The 18,087-nt window shown below is 31.8% G+C and overlaps 1 long non-coding RNA gene across 1 annotated transcript; it reads right to left on the bottom strand.

Moving 5' to 3' along the window:
- Positions 1-3,333: 3,333 nt before the first annotated feature.
- Positions 3,334-5,697, bottom strand: LOC112275270 (uncharacterized). The gene is made up of 3 exons (XR_002967672.3): positions 5,400-5,697; positions 4,497-4,784; positions 3,334-3,936 (listed from the first exon to the last, which is right to left on the bottom strand). It is a non-coding gene; the product is annotated as an uncharacterized LOC112275270 (long non-coding RNA).
- Between the last annotated feature and the right edge of the window lie 12,390 nt (positions 5,698-18,087).

Below are 18,087 nucleotides of genomic sequence, written 5' to 3'. Positions count from 1 at the left end.
CCTCATAAACAATTTTACCACATTAACTTATCTACACAAAATACAAAAAATATTGAAGAGCAAATGCACACTCAACACCAATATGGAGTAAGAATAGACTCAAATGTGTGAAAACATGGATGATTTTCTTGATCTTTCATACATCATCCATCCAAAGGCTAGTGTAGAAATGGAAGAATGTGAAGACTCAAGGACAATGGAGCTTGGATAGGATGTGAAGCACTACAATCTATTCACTATGCTATACATATTTTCATATAGAACAAAAAAAAACAAAAAAAACAACATTGATATATATATATATATATATATCCAAGAATGATAAAGCAACCCATATTAAAGCTTCTCATTCTTACAAAATCATCATTACATTTTGTATGCCTTGTCTTGATTCCTACCATGCCTTGTCTTGATTCCTACCATATCTTGTATCCGTAACTAATTCCTTATTCTTCAATCAATCCTCTCTGACCCTATTTACAACCTTCTTTCATACACAATTAAGTTTTTCCACCCAAGCTAAAAGTTGAATCTTAGAGCTCTAAGCTATGTATTACTTGCCTTGCTCTTCAATGTCACACATCTCAACAACACGGATCCAATCATATTTTCAACAAGCTTGAAAACTGGATATAGGAATATATCTTAGACAAGTTGTACTCAACTATAATCAAGACTTTATTGACGACTACTTAAAATATGGAGCTGATATAAACACATTGCTATTATTAATGGCAACATGGATATGATGAGTTTTTTAGTACCCCAAAGGACAAACCTTTATATTAAGCTTGGTGATAAGACTACCCTTATATCATCTTATCAAAAAAGCTTGGAGATAAGTATATTGATGGTTTTGTAAGGATGGATTTTTTTACTAAAAAAATTAACTTTTTTATTATTTTCATGTATATATATATATATATATATATATATAATTGGCGCTCTGATTTCTTTGATTTTGGCCAAATTATACAAAAATTCTCTTGTTGCTTCAAGACAAGGAAGCCAAATTCGGTTCTAGAACTCACAAGTTGAAGTTACCTCCTCCTATCAAATACATCATCTTCTTCTTCTAGGTGTCGCTAGCTCTACTCCATAAGCCTCCCTCTTCACCATCTTTTTTCTTCTACACATTGCATCTCCATCTACTATCATCTTCGCTGCTCTAAAAAATACTCTCTATGCCTCAATAGGTGCTTTCAAATCCCACCTCCTTCTACAATTCACACTTTATGTAATCACAACTGCATCTTTTTTGGCAAAGTAGACCAATTCTAACATATCATATACTACACCATTAAAAGAAATTTTCTATCCAACATTCTTTAGTGTTTCTTAAAGACAAACTTGATTAATAAGTTTCTGCATCAATCTTCTCTGTTTAAAAATTATATCTTCAAAGTATTTGTGACTTCATCCATTGACAAAAAATTCTCCTCACTAAATAAAAGCCTTAACTTTGAAAGTTACAATCATATCATTTCTATTGTGATTAAATTTCTTTTGCATACGTACATATATGCATATATATATATATATATATATATTATTAAATTTATCTAAGTATTTATTAAATTGATCCACTCATTCTAACCATTATCAAAATATTTTCTACAATTAGATCTATACTAGTCAAAATCAATGAAAAATTGATTGGATCTTCAACCAATGATGATGGATAGATTAATTTAGTACATATCTAGATCAATTTAATAATTATATATATATGTATATATAGAAAATTTACAAGAATAAAAAAATATGACATTTTGTACAATAAAATTTATTACTTGAAGAGAATAATTAAAGGTGGATAGTCTTATGAAATGTAATATGTTACTAATGAATACATACGTGCAAAATAACAAAATGAAATTGATGTTGATAGATGTAGCACTAGTGTTAAGATTAAAATGTAATAATAATAATTATAATAATATATATATTTTTCATATTATTTTTATTCTTCAGAGAAAAAAAGTTATATATTTGAAAATAATAATAATAATAATAATAATATCATCATCATCATCATCAGATATAACAGCTTATAGAATATGTGTTTGTCATGATTATTTTTTTATAAGACAAATGAAGCTATTATGGTATTTTACAAACTTTTTATTCCATAAAAAAAGTATGTTAATTTAAATATTTTAGACCAATAAATTAAGTAGGACTAATCATCAATTTCTTTCTTAGAAATAATTCATAAAAGAATCTTAATACAAGGACATTTTATCAAAACAATGTCTATTAGATGATAAATCATATAAAAGAAAAAAAATCAATAAAAAGGGTATATATAAATATATATATATATATATATATATGCATACACTTTGCATATTAAAAGACATTGGTGCATATCTTTTTTTATACATATAATTATTTATGAGTTCATTCAAAAATATTATGCATATTTTGCATCATTTAAGTGTTTCAATAATAAGAAAAGTAGAAAGACACTCAATAAGTAAGTTTGATGCTCATAGCCACATTCTATGAGCTTTGACTATTTTTTGTGTTATCTAGAGCTGCATTCTATGAGCTTTAATTATATTAAGGGGATTTAAACTTAAGGTTTATGGATGATATTTCACTTGTGATGATATCTCAAAGAATTATATAATATTTTGAAATATCACTTGATACTTCCAAATCACCCACCTTACAAAGTAGATGATTTTAAAATCCAAATATCAAAAGAGGGACCGGTGAAATATCAAAAACTTCCTTAATTGCCTTAATTATCTTTTCTTTGCCTTAAGTGCCTTGACTTTTTTAAATTACCAAAATATCAAGTGATACTTCAAAAACTTGAATGGGGTAATGAAGTTTGAACAGTGATATTTTGAGTGATCTGTAATATTTGGATTTCTAAAAACCAAAAACATGTGATATTTGGTTATCCAAAAACACTAAGTCTAAATCCCCTTACTGTGTGTTGTCCACTTTGCAAAAGACATGTGCCATTGTTTTATTTTAGTTGTATTGTTATGATGTTACTTTATAATAAAAAAAATAAAATAAAATAAAATAAACTTTTATAGCAATTGATTTTCACTTCTCCAACAACATTTAGGACCACATTCTTTTGACATGTACTTCCAAAGCAATATAAGGAATCTTAATGCTAATATATACATATAAATAAGAAACTTTGAATTTTTGTATGGCTCAAATTTCAGAAGAGAATGTATGTATCTTCGAAAGAATTTTAAATCCAAAAAATACATGTTAAAAAGTCAAATTTAAAGTAAATATTGTTCAATTTTTAAGTTCATCACCAAATGATATTGTAGGTTTTTAAACTTAGAGAATGATCATATGTACATTGTACAGTGAAAAGAAGTTCTTATTACTTAATTGATTAAGAAAAATAAACAATAGAATAAAATGTTATTTAGTAAAGTACTGTAGGTACTTAATTAAAAACTCTTATTGGTTTCATATGCTGGAAATTGAACTGACACAGGTTTTTCACCATTGAAAAGCTCATGGGTGGCTTTGGGGTTGTTGCACCAACAACAATGGCAAACTTGGGTCTCTACAATTTGCCAACTAAATCCACGTGTACGAAAGGTGCATGGACTTTTCCAACCGATTGAAGCGCAATTCTCAAGGTCTGTCAACTTGGAGAGTTTGGCGAGGACTGCACTTTCAATGAAGCAATCAGTAGAGCCCAGGAATAGCATCCCACGGCAGAATTTAGCTTCTTGACAACCCCCCTCCAGATCCTGCTTACCACGCACTAGACTCTCTTGCTCCATTCTAATTGCATCACCCACCGTCCCACAGTCCCCTTGTAGTTTGGTATTTGAAGAGCCCAAACTTAGACTTTGGGACTCGCTCCAACTACCCTACACTTCTGGTTCACTGCTCTCTTCCCACCCTCGTGATGGCCACCGGCTGCGCTCCACAACTAGCCAACTAACCAACAAACCCACATTCAATCAAAGCAGCTTAAAGGAAAACAAACAAAGTAACAAACAAAGAAACAAACAAACTGCTATTGTCGTGGCATCAAACTGAGCCTTCTACTAGTAACCTTGTCAAAGTATCATTCGAAGAAGAAGAAAGAGGAGTAGGAATGATATGAGAAGGGGAGAAGTAAATACACTGAGTAGAAATCAGGATGGGGCGTGTATGAATACCAGACAATACACGAATCAGTCTGCATCCAACTAGGTATGAATCCAGGTTTAATGCACTGGCTTGCCGAATCTCTTGGATAGCTCTAACGGTATCTGACACCCGTAAGGTTCACATACTGTATGGATAGAAAGCACACGTATAGGAAGATTTTTCGGAGTATAAAAAGGACGTCCAATGCCTGACATAACCAGGCTCCTGGGTTTGAAATAAGAGATGTGGAGTATCGATAAAATATAAAAAGGACGTCGAATGCCTGACATAACCAGGCTCCTGGGTTTGAAATAAGAGATGTGGAGTATCGATAAAAACAAAGCAAGTGCCAAGAAATTGCGTACCACCCTCACTTCGCCACGAGTTGTCTTGTTTTCAGGAAGTAGTGACAGAGTAATTCTGGACGCACCAACTTTGGAAATACGCTGGTGGGAGGAAAAGAGTCACTTCGAAACCATTCGCTCTGCGATACCTCAACCTCATCTCATTTACAATAGGATAATCGTGCTTGTATGACGGTTATAGGCTTTTGTAATAAGTAGAAAGAGCTATAGTACAAAATACCCAGCCACCGAAGCTCCCAAAGCTCTCAAAGCTCGGGCTTTCCAACAAAAGGTCGCAACGTGAGCAGCCTGCCAGGAGGAAATTGATGAAAGTGAGCAGACAGGTGCCGGCATTAAGTCCCTCAGTCGAGACATTCTAGCCGACAAGTCAAAGAATGTAGGTGTGCAAGTATCCAATTCAAACGAATTTGGCTGCCCTCTCAAATTAGGATTCTGTTAAGATTTCAATTACTGCAATTCCACTTTATATCTGATTTCCAGAACCATTGATATTACCCTGGCAGTCCTCTGCATAGTTCTGGATCTAGGCCCGAGAGGAATTGCAGTCCACTGCCTTCGAGGAGACAAAGCTTTAGTGCGCCACGTGGATCCCATCATGACTAAAAATTCATGCACTGATTCGCGAAATTTTAGAATGCGTTTCGAGCAATGATCGGAGGGAACCACTACGCTATTTATACGGTGCCGAGTTGAAATCGAAGTTTAACGAGTTCATGGGCAAGCAAAATCTGCGCGTGAGAGTCGACACGAAAAACTCGAACGAAGATGACTAATTACGACCAGGTGCGGAGGACAAATTCTCAACTGCAATGTGAGACGAACAATGGAGAAGCGAATGGGCTCGAACCCATGGTGAACAAAATTATGCCATCCCACATTCTTCTGTGTTAGATAGATGCTCACCGTAAGGCTGTTGCCAGGCATCCAATGGAGCTCATCTCATCCCATCCCATCCCGGAAGTTGATGGGTTTAGAAAATTGCTTTTCTCGTCTCCTCCCGCTCACCACGAGCACTTCCAAATTCTAACCTGCGAGCCATCGCTTCGCTACCAATCTAAACCGAGAAGCAGAGCCCCCAGGCCACAACGAAGTGCCTCCTCCCAAACTAGGGTTTCCAGAAGAAAGGAAGGCTGTGGTGTGGTGGAGGTGATGCTGCTGCACTAATCTAGCCCCAATCCAACACTAAATACTAAATCGTGTGTTTTTATAATACCAAATCGTGTGTTTTTTTAATACCAAATCGTGAGTTTTTAAAAAAAGTATGTTAAAAACAAAAAGACTGCAGAAACATGACACACTATTATGTTGCCCACATTTATGTAATCTATCAACTTCAGACTTTCTTATTTAAAGTTACACTGTGCTACAAAAAGTCATCCTAAAACTAACAGTTGTCATTTTAACATTCCTTAAATTAGTATAGTTATTTTTAAAAATACATTTATTGATTAAAATTCCTTTAGAAAAAAGCCAGTATATGTATCTTACTTTTAAAATTTAGATTATTGAACTTTTTCAAGAGCTTGTGGATGTAATAGTTTCATTGTTTGAAAACTATGCTAATTATAAAATGTTAACATGTTTATAAGTAAGATTTACCTCTTTGAAAGCTCAAGTATATATTTTTTTAATAATTTCATGAGTTTACATGAGCAAAAAAAGACTACACAATCAAGTACAACTTAATATTTTACATATTTGATAATTGATAACTATTTGATAATTTTAAGTTCAACTTATTGTAATTTGAAGGTATTATAATCTTAAATCAATCTTAATTTTATATTTGATTTCAAATATATATATATATATATATATATATATATATTTTAAATATTTAGCACTATGAATATTCAGATTTTTTAAAATCAAATCATGTTCTAATTATTAATGGAGTTATTATTTTTTATTTTTTACTATTTTTTACTATTTTTTTAAATATATCAAGAAACAAGTAATTATAAATATAAAAAAATTTTAAATTAATCTTATTTAAAATATTAATCATTAGTAAATTTGTAAAAATATTTAATCAATATAATTAATCCGAAATCATTAATAAGTCTTTAAGTTAATTTTTTTTAAACATCCATGTTAATATATCAACTTTTATATGATATATTAGATAATGCTTTAATCCTTCTATTTTACTTTTAAAATATTGCAAATAAAATAATGGTATATGTAAAATTATTTGCCAAATAATGTAGAAAAGATTTTATAAATTATATGCATTTTAAATTATTAAATATAAAATTATATATGCATAAAAAATATGTAAAAAGTTTATTTTTTTTAATTTTTATATTAAGAAGCAAACATACACATATAATTATAGTTATCTTAAATACAATACAAAAAAATTATGTTTATGAGATCTCAATTATTTATTAATTAAAGTATACACCATGTAATAGAAGCATCATGAGAGTCTTGTTTTAAAACATGTCACAAACATACATATTTATCTAAATAAGAAATATTAGATAGAAGATAAATGTAGGTAGATTTGATATTATCTTATGGCATAGCTTCTTAGAAGCTTTATAGACATGTATTTGACTTTATATATGTTTATAGTTGATTAATAGATTAGAAACTTGACTAACAAGTTGGCCATGTGTTATATGTATAGATAGATTGTAGTACAAGTTAATAATAAGGCACGTATATAAAAAACTTGCTTTGTAAGTAAAGACACATATCTTGCAAATTAGATTCATGTTGGAGTTCCTATTGAACATTGCCATACAACTCCCAATTAGATAGTATGTATGGAGGGAAGGATGAAGCCTTCTTTAGTTTTGTCAATGCCTTTCTAGTTCTAGTCTTATTTCAAGACTTTCTAGTTTTTTTATTTTCAGCAATAGATATGCTAGTTTAATATTATAATATCTTTGAGTGATTCTCTAATTTCTTTGAGTGACACAAGAATGTATTGTTCTTATTATTCTTTGAAATTTATGTCCTTGATAATTTAAAAGGAGTGCTAACTCATTGTTTTTGTTTTGCTTTTAGAAGTGAGAAACTTCTATTGTTGTATTTTGAAAGTTACGAATCATCCACCTTTAAACTAACATTTAATTTTTTAAAAATAAGTTTTTTTAAAAGAGAAATAATTATCTCTCTTTATAGGATATTCATTTGGTATTAGAAATTACAAATTATCTTGCTTTAATTTGAGTCATGAATTTGTTTGAATTTTTTATTAAAAAAATTATTGATGTTATTTTTGATAGAAGTGGGAATAGATTTGCAACTATTATAGATCTTTATAAACTTTTCAATATTTTTAGAGTAGAAATATTATGTATTTCTAATGTAAATCATATAAGTATTATTTCTATGCTTATGGAAGAAATCAACAATAAATTCAAAGATTATGTCAAGAAGTTGTGCAATTAAGAGAAGTAAATAATTAATCAAATACAAGAAGCATTACTACTATAAATATAAAAGAGATAAACATAAGTATGCTAGAGAAGTTTGATGAAACAAGACCAAAGAAGTTTTGAAGGTTTTTATGACAAGTAAAGGTCTATATAAGTTTGCATTCTATCTATTATTCTAATGGATTTACTCAAATCAAATACATAGGCACACTTCTATGTCAGAGTGTTTTTTCTTAATTTATACCTTTGATGGAAAAAGATTGACAATTATTTTATGATTTGAATTTTTTCTTGAAAGTCTTTATAGCCTTATTTGGAGAAAGTTATCAAATAAAGATAGAATAAATTAAACTTGTATTTTTACAACAAGGATCATATTTAGCTACCATATATGTTGCTGAATTCCAAAACCTTGCATATAACATTGATTGAAATGATAAAGCCTTTATCAATAAATTTTTAAATGAGTTAAAAGATAATATCAAAGATTTATTATTGACAATGGTTAGAGCAAATTTATTGACGCAATTTATTATTCAAGCCATTGCAAGCGATAATTGACTCTTTGAAAGATGCAAAAGAATAAAAATTTGATTAAAGAGGTAGAAGTCAAGTTATGGCAATACCTTATAAGTTTCAAAGGATTATTTGTCTTAGCTGGAATCTATGCAAATTAATACGATATGTTTTAAATCTCTTATTGAGTAAGAAAAGACTCAACATCGTTAAAAAGATATGTACCTATATTGTGGAGAATCCAAGCATACTACTCAATATTATCCAAAAAAATAGCATAATTACAAAATAATGAGCATGGTTGCCAAAGATGATAATGTATCAAAAAATAAGTTTCTTCAACTAGAATAGAAATTGTGCAACTCAAATCTTATATAATACTTAATAAAGATCTTATTGTTTCCTCATATCTCTCACCTTATTTTACAATAGAAGTTTGTTTTGGACCAAAAAATCAAAAAATCTTTGTCTTATTAAATTGAAGAGCCTCAATTTCTTTTATAGACAAAGATTTTATCAAAAAACAAGAAATACCTTTAATCAAGAAAATCAAACATGTGCATGTAGAAGTCATAGATAGTTGTTTATTTTCCTTTTAAGAAATTATCTATGGAATAATTTTTTTAGATATAATGATTCAAGATTGTAATAGCTTAGTAATATTTAATATCATTAGATCTTGTTTCAATTTATTTATTTTAGGATTATTGTGATTAAAAAATTATAACCTTCAAATAGATTGGATTTCTTATAACTTTTATTTTACTTGTTGTTTTGTCTAAGATTTTACCAATCAAGTAAAAATCCATAAGTTTAATACAACTAAATTCTTATTTATAGATGTAAGATCTTTTATATATGTTATAAAAGAAGGTTCAACTTTTGTTATATATGCCACATCTATTTTTGACAAAACAAAACAGACTTTAAGTGGCATTTCAAGCCATTATAAAGATTATCTAGATATTTATAAAAAATATAAATATTCTTTTAAAATATTTTTTCAATGACTGTTCCATTGATCTTCAAGAACAAATTTAACTATCATTTAGACCAATCTAAAGCTTGTTGCAAAATGCATTAGCTACTTTTAAGGAGTACACTAATAAGAACTTGACTAAGAACTTCATATACTATTTTAAACTTCTAGTAGAAGCTCTTATCTTATTTGTAAAGAAAAAAGATAGATCTTTGAAGATAAATGTCTTCTACGAAGGTCTCAAGAAGATGACCATGAAAAATAAGTATCTCTTACCTTTGATTTTTTTATTTTATGATTAATCTAATCAAAAAAGATTTGTATAAAAATAGATCTACGAGGAATATATAATTTGGTACTGTTAGGGACATAGTCCTTAGAACCTTCTAGAGACAAGTTTCTAGAACTTTCTAGAAGCAAGTCTCTGGAACCTTCTAGAAGCTTTCTAGTTGGTAGAAGTTGCTTGAGAAGCTTCTTAAATAGGAGTATATATTAGAATCAAGGCTGAAGAGTTCTTCAGTCTCGACAACACATGTCTTGGAGCTCTAGCTCACCTCTCTGGTGTTGTTCTTGTATTCATCTGATTAATCTAGTTCTTGTCAGTTCTTCTTGAACTTCTTGTTAGATCTCGAGTCTGTATTTATGTGTCCATGACAGTTTGTTGAAACTTCACTCACCTCAGATATCACAGCTAGTTTCTTCCTCGTTAGAGTGCGGATTACCCCTCTGCTTGGAAGTGTACTAGCATTTTAGAGGTTGCTAATTACCCTCCTCTAAACCGATACTTCTTTTGTTACAATATTGGAGTCTTATTCTTCTTGGAAAGAGTGGATTATCTCTTTTCTTGAAGCTCTTAAGGCATTTTAGAGGTTGCGGAGTACCCTCCTCTAAACCAATATTGTCTTCTTGTACAGTCATTTTTGTCCTCAGAATGGCCGGAGGCCAAGATATTAATTTGACAGAAAGTTCAGAGTTCAAGTTAGATGCTATCAAGAATGCCCTCGCTACGTTATCGCAAAGAACTGCAGAGATTGAAGGAGTGATGGCAAGGCTTCATAATGATGGAGCATCTGGGATGGCACAATCTAGGTTGTACGAGCCTCAAACTTCTGCACTTGAAGAAGCAACTTTGCCTCAGGTTCGACAAGCACCGCTGGTTCTACAACATAAGGAGCCCCAAATTAGCCTTCCAGACAAGTTCAATGGTACGCGTTCCAAGTTTTGAGGATTTGTCAATCAAATTAGGTTGATAACAGTTTTACAGCCCGAAAGTTATCCAACAGAGGAGTCACGTGTTAGGCTTGTTGGAACCTTACTTACAGGGCAAGCTCTATCATGGTTTGCTCCTTTGTTTGAGAAACGATCGTCCATACTAAACAACTTTGAAACCTTTTTGGAAGCGTTTGCGGAAGCATTTGGTGAACACGATAAGGTTTGATGGACTACAACAAAGATCCGGTCACTACAAGAAGGGATGCGCTCTATATCAGTCTATGCATCGGACTTCAGACAATTAGCATGCGACATCAATTGGGATGAAGAAGCATTGATGAGTCAATTCTATTGGGGTTTAAGGGATGATATGAAGGATTTGCTGTTAACTCTTCCTGATCCACAAATGCTCAACGAAGCTATTAGCCAAGTTGTGAAGTGCGATAATCGCCTATTCCAACGCCGCCAAGATCAACATTCAAGATAACATACGGTTTGCCATGCCCCAACTATGTCGGCAAGTAGCGTGAATTCACATTTAGAGGTAGAAGACATGCAAATTGATGCGGTACGTGTCAAATTCCTTACCCTAGAAGAAAAAAAGTCGCGTATGGAGGAAGGTCTATGCCTGTATTGTGGTGAAGAAGGCCACAAAGTTGGAAACTATGCCAAGAAGCAAAATTGACGTATTGTCAAGACTAGGGGCGCATTTGTTCAGAGAAACAAGGATGCCCAGCCACAATAGGAACCGTGCGGCTAGACAGTGAAATATGACAACAACAACAAGGTTCCTTTCTTTCCGCTCAACTTGCCCTTTGCTTTACAATCTCTTTGCTTATTGGCCCTCAGAAACTAAGAACCTTAGCATTATTAGATTCTAAAGCATCTGCTTGTTTCTTAGACGAAGAATTTACGAAGTGTCGTAAGATCCCTCTAATACAAAAATCCAAACCTGTTCACATTGAGGTCATAGATGGGCGACCTTTATTGTCTAATAGTGTCACCCATGAATCAAAACCTATAGAAGTGATGTTTAAGGGCCATAGTAGTTATATTATTTTCAATATTATTAGAACTCCATCAAATCCTGTTATTCTTGGTCTTTCCTGGTTAAAAAAGCATAACCTATCCATAGATTGGAGATTTCAGAAGATGACCTTTCCGACAAAACCACCCAAGAGCAAGCATAGTACAAAACCTCGAATAGAGAAATCCTTATTCATTGAAGTAAGAGCGTTTATAAGATCGTCTAAAGAAGGCACACCATTTGTCATTTATACGACTCCATCTACCAAGCAGAAGATCTCGATAGCAAGTATACCTGAGTAATATAAAGATTTTAAAGACGTGTTTCAAAAGAAGAATGCCGACATGCTACCGGAATACCGACCATATGATTGCGCCATAGCCTTGTAGGAAGGAGCACAACCGCCTTTTGGCCCAATCTATAATCTATTGTAGACGGAGTTGGTAGAGTGCGGAAGTACATCGACGAGAATCTAGCCAAGAACTTCATCCGTCATTCAAAATCGTTAGCTGGAGCACTCATCTTATTTGTGAAGAAGAAAGATGGCTCGTTGTGGATGTACATGGACTATCGAGGCCTCAACAAGGTAACGAAGAAGAATCGTTACCCGTTATCCTTGATTTCTGGTCTCTTAGAACAACTTGGACATGCAAGGATCTTTACAAAAATTGATCTAAGGATAGCTTATAACCTCATATGAATCAAAATAGGAGATGAGAGGAAGACAGCGTTCCGTACAAGGTATGGCCATTTTGAGTATAATGTCATACTCTTTGGTCTTACCAATGCTCCAGTGGACTTTCAACATATGATGAATGACATTTTTCGAGAGCACCCTGATGATTTTGTTGTCATCTATTTGGATGATATCTTGATATTCGCAAAAAAAGAGGAAGAGCATGAAAAGATCGTTCGTTTGGTCTTGGAGAAACTATGCAAGCAAGGACTATATGTCAAGTTAGAGAAGTGTTTATTTCACTAAATGGAGATGGAATTTTTGGGGTTCATTGTAACTACAGAAGGCTTGAAGATGGACCCCAAGAAGGTGGAAGCAATCGTGTCCTGAGAGGTTCCGAAGATGGTTAGAGACATATAATGCTTTCTTGGTTTTGTCAACTTCTATCTGATCTTCATCAAGAATTACTCTCAAGTTGCTGCTCTTCTTACTCGGTTGACATGCAAGGATAAGCTGGAATGGAGACCTCTAGGGGAGAAGGCATTTCAAGACCTGAAGATCGTATTTACTATGGCTCCAATCTTGGTACATCCAGACTTTACAAAGGCCTTTTATTTAGAAACTGATGCTTTGGATTTTGCTCTAGGAACTGTACTTTCACAAATGGGAGAAGACAAGAAGCTCCAGCTGGTTGCATTCTATTCTCGAAAGTTCTTTGCTACTGAAATCAATTATGAGATCCACGATAAGAAACTTCTTACTATAATGGATTCTTTCCAAGAATGGCGTCACTTTCTTGAAAGAACTGCACACCCAGTAACCATATATACAGATCACAAGAATTTGGAGTATTTCATGTCGGCTCGAGTTTTAAATCGACGTCAAACTCGGTGGAGTATGTCGCTATCTAGGTTTGATTTTGTTATCACTTATCGACCTGGAATGCAGCAAGGACTATCTGATGCCTTATCGAGGAGATCGTATCTTATACCAAAGGCTGGAGAAGTAGTGTTTGATCAATAATGTACGACGTTGTTGAAGCTAGAGCAATTTTGGCTTTGCACCATAATTGTGCCAATTGATGCTGACTTCTTAAATCAGGTACATGTCGTGACCATTGAAGATTCAGTAGCCATTGATATCAAGCAGCGTACCAATGACGACAAGTTCAAGGTGGAGGGAGATCTTTTATACTTTGAGGAGCGGTTGTATATTCCAAAAGGACCAACACGACTGTGAGTTCTTCAATCTTGCCACGATTCTCCAATTGCGGGACATTTTGGATTCAACAAGACCTTGGAGCTTATTTCTCAAGATTTTTGGTGGCCTCAAATATAGAAGGATGTGAAAGATTTTTTCCTCTCCTGCGACATCTGTTCAAGATCCAAGAATCCTCGGCATCGCCCTTATGGACTCCTACAACCATTGTTGATTCTACATCGATCATAGTCTTCAATTTCCATGGACTTCATCACGGACCTACCATCATCAAACTCATTTGACAGCATCTTTGTCGTGGTAGATCATGTTACAAAGATGGCACACTTTGTTCCTTACAAGAAGACATTATCTAGTGAAGTCACAGCAAGACTCTTTCTCTATAATGTGTATCGATATCATGGACTACCAGATGATATCGTATCAGATCGAGGAACACAGTTTGTATCAAAGTTTTGGAGATCTCTCTTTGAGATACTGAAGGTGGATATCAAGCTTTCTTTGGCTTTTCATCCTCAAACTGACGACCAAACGGAACGAGTGAACTAAGTCTTGGAACAATACTTACGATACAGCATCAACTATCAACAAGACAATTGGACCACATATCTACTGCTAGTCGAGTTTGCATATAACAACACCCTCCATGCGTCGACTCAATACACACCATTCTTTTCCAACTATGGATATTATCCAAAGCTTGATTTATTGAGTCCATCAACAAATAACAATCTAGCAGCTGAAGTATTTGCAAAACAACTATCAGAGCTTCAAAATACATTGAAGCTTCAATTACAATCCGCTCAAGAATCTTACAAGGCGTCTGCAGATAGAGTTTGGAATCAAGCACCTACTTTCAAAATTAGAGATAACATATGGCTTCTTCAATGGAATATCAAGACCTAGCGACTATATCATAAGTTGGACTATCAAAGATTGAGACCATTTATCATCTAGAAGCAAATCAATCCAATGGCGTACTGTCTGAAATTACTGGCTTCTATGAAGGTACATCCTGTCTTTCATGTTTCTCTGTTGGAGCCTTATCGAGAGTCATCTATTCTTGGAAGAGTGCAATGTCTGCCACCTAGTATTGAGATCGAGAACCACGAGGAATACAAGGTTGAAAAGGTACTGGATTCACTGCGAAGGTGGGGCAAGTTGGAGTATCTTGTTCATTGGTGCGGCTTTGACATTAATGAGCGAACGTGGGAGCCAACTGAAAATCTTACCAATGCGCCGCAAAAGGTACAGAAGTTTCATCAACAACATCTTCATAAACCTAAGCCGGTTTGACGATAGCTTCTTTCTGAAGCTTGCTCACTCAAGAATATAAGAAAGGGAGAGAGCACCACCAAAATTCGTAGTTGATGTAGTTATTTTCTCCAAGATAAAGTAGAATTTTTTCAGTAGCCATAGTTTGGTCTTTTGATATGGATAGCCAAAAGATAGATACTATGCCAGTCAGATTATCTCAACCAATTAATTCACGAAGGCAACCTCGAAATGAAGAATTGCCTACACCATGATGACCACGGAGGATACCGAGTAACTGATCATTGGTTATTGTATTTGAGTTTGAGCTTGCTTACGATGGTCAGCCAAAAGGCGTATTTGCAAGACAATTTCACAATGAGGATACGGAAGTTTATGCTTGGTCAGAAGTCGAAGGCGAAGGCCACTACCATTGGCTTCAAGGGCCAATGAACCACTTGCCTCGTGATCAACAGTTGGAGTTCATAGCAGACGTTATGCAACAGATCTTGATTTTCTTACATTGGTACTGATTAATGATAACATTGCTTCTCAGAGACCTCAAAGGTAAAGGAGGGGGTGATGTTAGGGACATAGTCTTTAGAACCTTCTAGAGACAAGTTTTTAGAACCTTCTAGAAGCAAGTCTCTGGAACCTTCTAGAAGCTTCCTAGTTGATAGAAGATGTTAGGGACATAGTCCTTAGAACCTTCTAGAGATAAGTTTCTAAAACCTTCTAGAAACAAGTCTTTGAAACCTTCTAGAAGCTTCTTGTTAGATCTCGAGTCTTTTTTTATGTGTCCATGACAAGTACATATTAAAAAGTGGATAAATTAAAGATTTATCAAACATCCTTTTTAGACATTTGTATCTTATATTCAAAGAAGGTGATGCATCTTTTGATAAAAAAAGAACAATTTTCTTGAAGTTGGTGCATTTTCATCTTTGAGTAATAAAATCAACATTAATTGTTGATTCAAGTTTTCTTAAGAAAGTTCAATTGAATATGTCCTTAGATTGTCTTGATCATGATATTAAAAATAATTGCTTTAAGTCTTATGATACTTCAAAGTTTGAATTCAAGGATATTCTATTTTATTTTAAGGAAAAATCATATAATTTAGAAGACAAAGTACAATTACATATTCTTCAAGAGTGTCATGACTATCTAATAAGACAACATTTTGAATACAATAAGACTTTGGAGCTAATATCTAGAGATTTTTAGTGGCTTCAAATGTAGAAGGTAGTCAAAGACTTTATATAATTATGTGATTTTAATTCAAAATTAATAATTCCTTGTCATCAATCTTATGGACTTTTTCAGCCATTACCTATTTTAGAACAACCTTGATCTTTTATTTTTATGGATTTTATTATGAATCTTTTATTCTTAAATTTTTTTGATTCTATATTTGTAATAGAAGATTGTTTATTAAAGTGGCATATTTTATATTATATAAAAAATCTATTACATGAAAAAAAATATCTAAATTTTTTTTAATAATATCTATCAATATCATAGATTATTCAATGATATTACATTCAATAAGATAACTCAATTTGTATCAAGTTTTTAAAAAAAGTTTTCAAGATTTTAAAGGTAGATATCAACTTTTTTGACTTTTTATACTCAAATTAATAGACAAATAAAGCAAGTAGATTAAATTTTGGAACAATATTTAAGGTATACCATCAACTATCAAAAAAATAATTGAATAATTTTTTTACCATTTATAAAATTTACTTATAATAATACAATATATCCTTTTATATAATAAATATTTTTTTACTAATTATAGCTATCATCCATGATTTGATGCTTTTGATTTTATAAAAATTCATAATCTTGCAGCGAAAGTTTTTAAAATTTTTTTATATGAGCTACATACAACAATGAAGGTACAATTAAAAGAAATTCAAGAACAACAAAAAACCAATATAGATGCCTATTACAAGGAGCAACTTCAATTCTATGTTGGCAATAAGATATGATTACTTTATTGTAATATCAAGACTAGCCATCTTTATGACAAATTGAACTATTGCAGGGTTGGATTATTTTTTATATATAAAAAAATTAATTATATTACTTATAGATTATATCTATCAAAGTCTATAAAAATTTATCTAGTATTCTATGTATCTCTTCTTGAGTCATATAAGATAGTGAATATCTCCAAAAGAAGAAAAATACCACTTCTTTGTGTAAAAGTGGATAATAGTCAAGAAGTTGAGGTAGAAGAAATTTTAGACTCAAGGTAGTGCTGAAATAGGTTGAAATATCTTGTTCATTAGTACAAATATAATATTAATGAATGTATATAGAAACTTGTCAAGAAACTTATAAATATAGTAAAGAAGGTTAATTCTTTTTATTGACAACATCCATCAAAACCAAAATAAAGAATGACTAATCTTTATTATAAAAGAAATAAGATATTATAAAAAATTGCATTCTACTTTCTATCCTTGTTTGTAATTTTTGTGTATTTGTAGCATTAAACAATAGGAGAACCAATAGCCAAGAAGTTCAACTAATTGCTATTATTTATTAACTTATCAAATGAGACATTGCAATTGCCACAACTTTTAAGACAACATAATAGATTCGAAGATCATTAAAAATAACATATTTTTCTATGAATAGATGGCAATATATAATATGCTTGATATCATGACCTTGAAAGAAAATCTTGATATTCGGTGATTTTATTAAAAGTAGAAATGAGTCTTGACAAGATTCCAAATGTTTTATTTGAAGAAGGTTATGAAGGCCAAAACAATGATCAAATAGTAAGGTGATTATCCTACTTTGATATGGGATACTATTGAAAGCTGAAAAGACCTATCAACCACCTTCAAATGGAACAAAGATCAAAGTATGTGACAAACATAATTTTAATATAATAATTATTATTATTTTAAAGGCTAGTTACTAAAATATTTAAATTTAATATCAAATCTTTAATCAAAGTTACCTTATACATATACCATGCTACATTATTATTTTTGATTTAATAAATTTCTAATATCAAATTTAAATCAATATTATTATTTTAAAAAAATTATCATCATTTAAAAATTATATTTATAAATATAAATATTTTAAATTTTAATATGAATTAAATAAAATGGACAAAAAATTACATTAAAAAACCACATATAAAATCTGAATACTTTATTTGTAAAAGAAATTTTAATTATTATGTTTTATTTATATTCTTTTTTCTTAACTTTCTTAAAAAAATTAATTTGATATAATATATTCTTAGTTGACTTGTATTTTTTTAAATTAAGTTTTTACTCATAAATTTA

The sequence above is a fragment of the Physcomitrium patens genome, chromosome 22 (genome assembly GCF_059467195.1).
Source record: "Physcomitrium patens ecotype Gransden chromosome 22, ASM5946719v1, whole genome shotgun sequence".
Taxonomy (NCBI): Eukaryota; Viridiplantae; Streptophyta; class Bryopsida; order Funariales; family Funariaceae; genus Physcomitrium; species Physcomitrium patens.
This window is presented reverse-complemented; position numbering and strand designations above follow the sequence as displayed.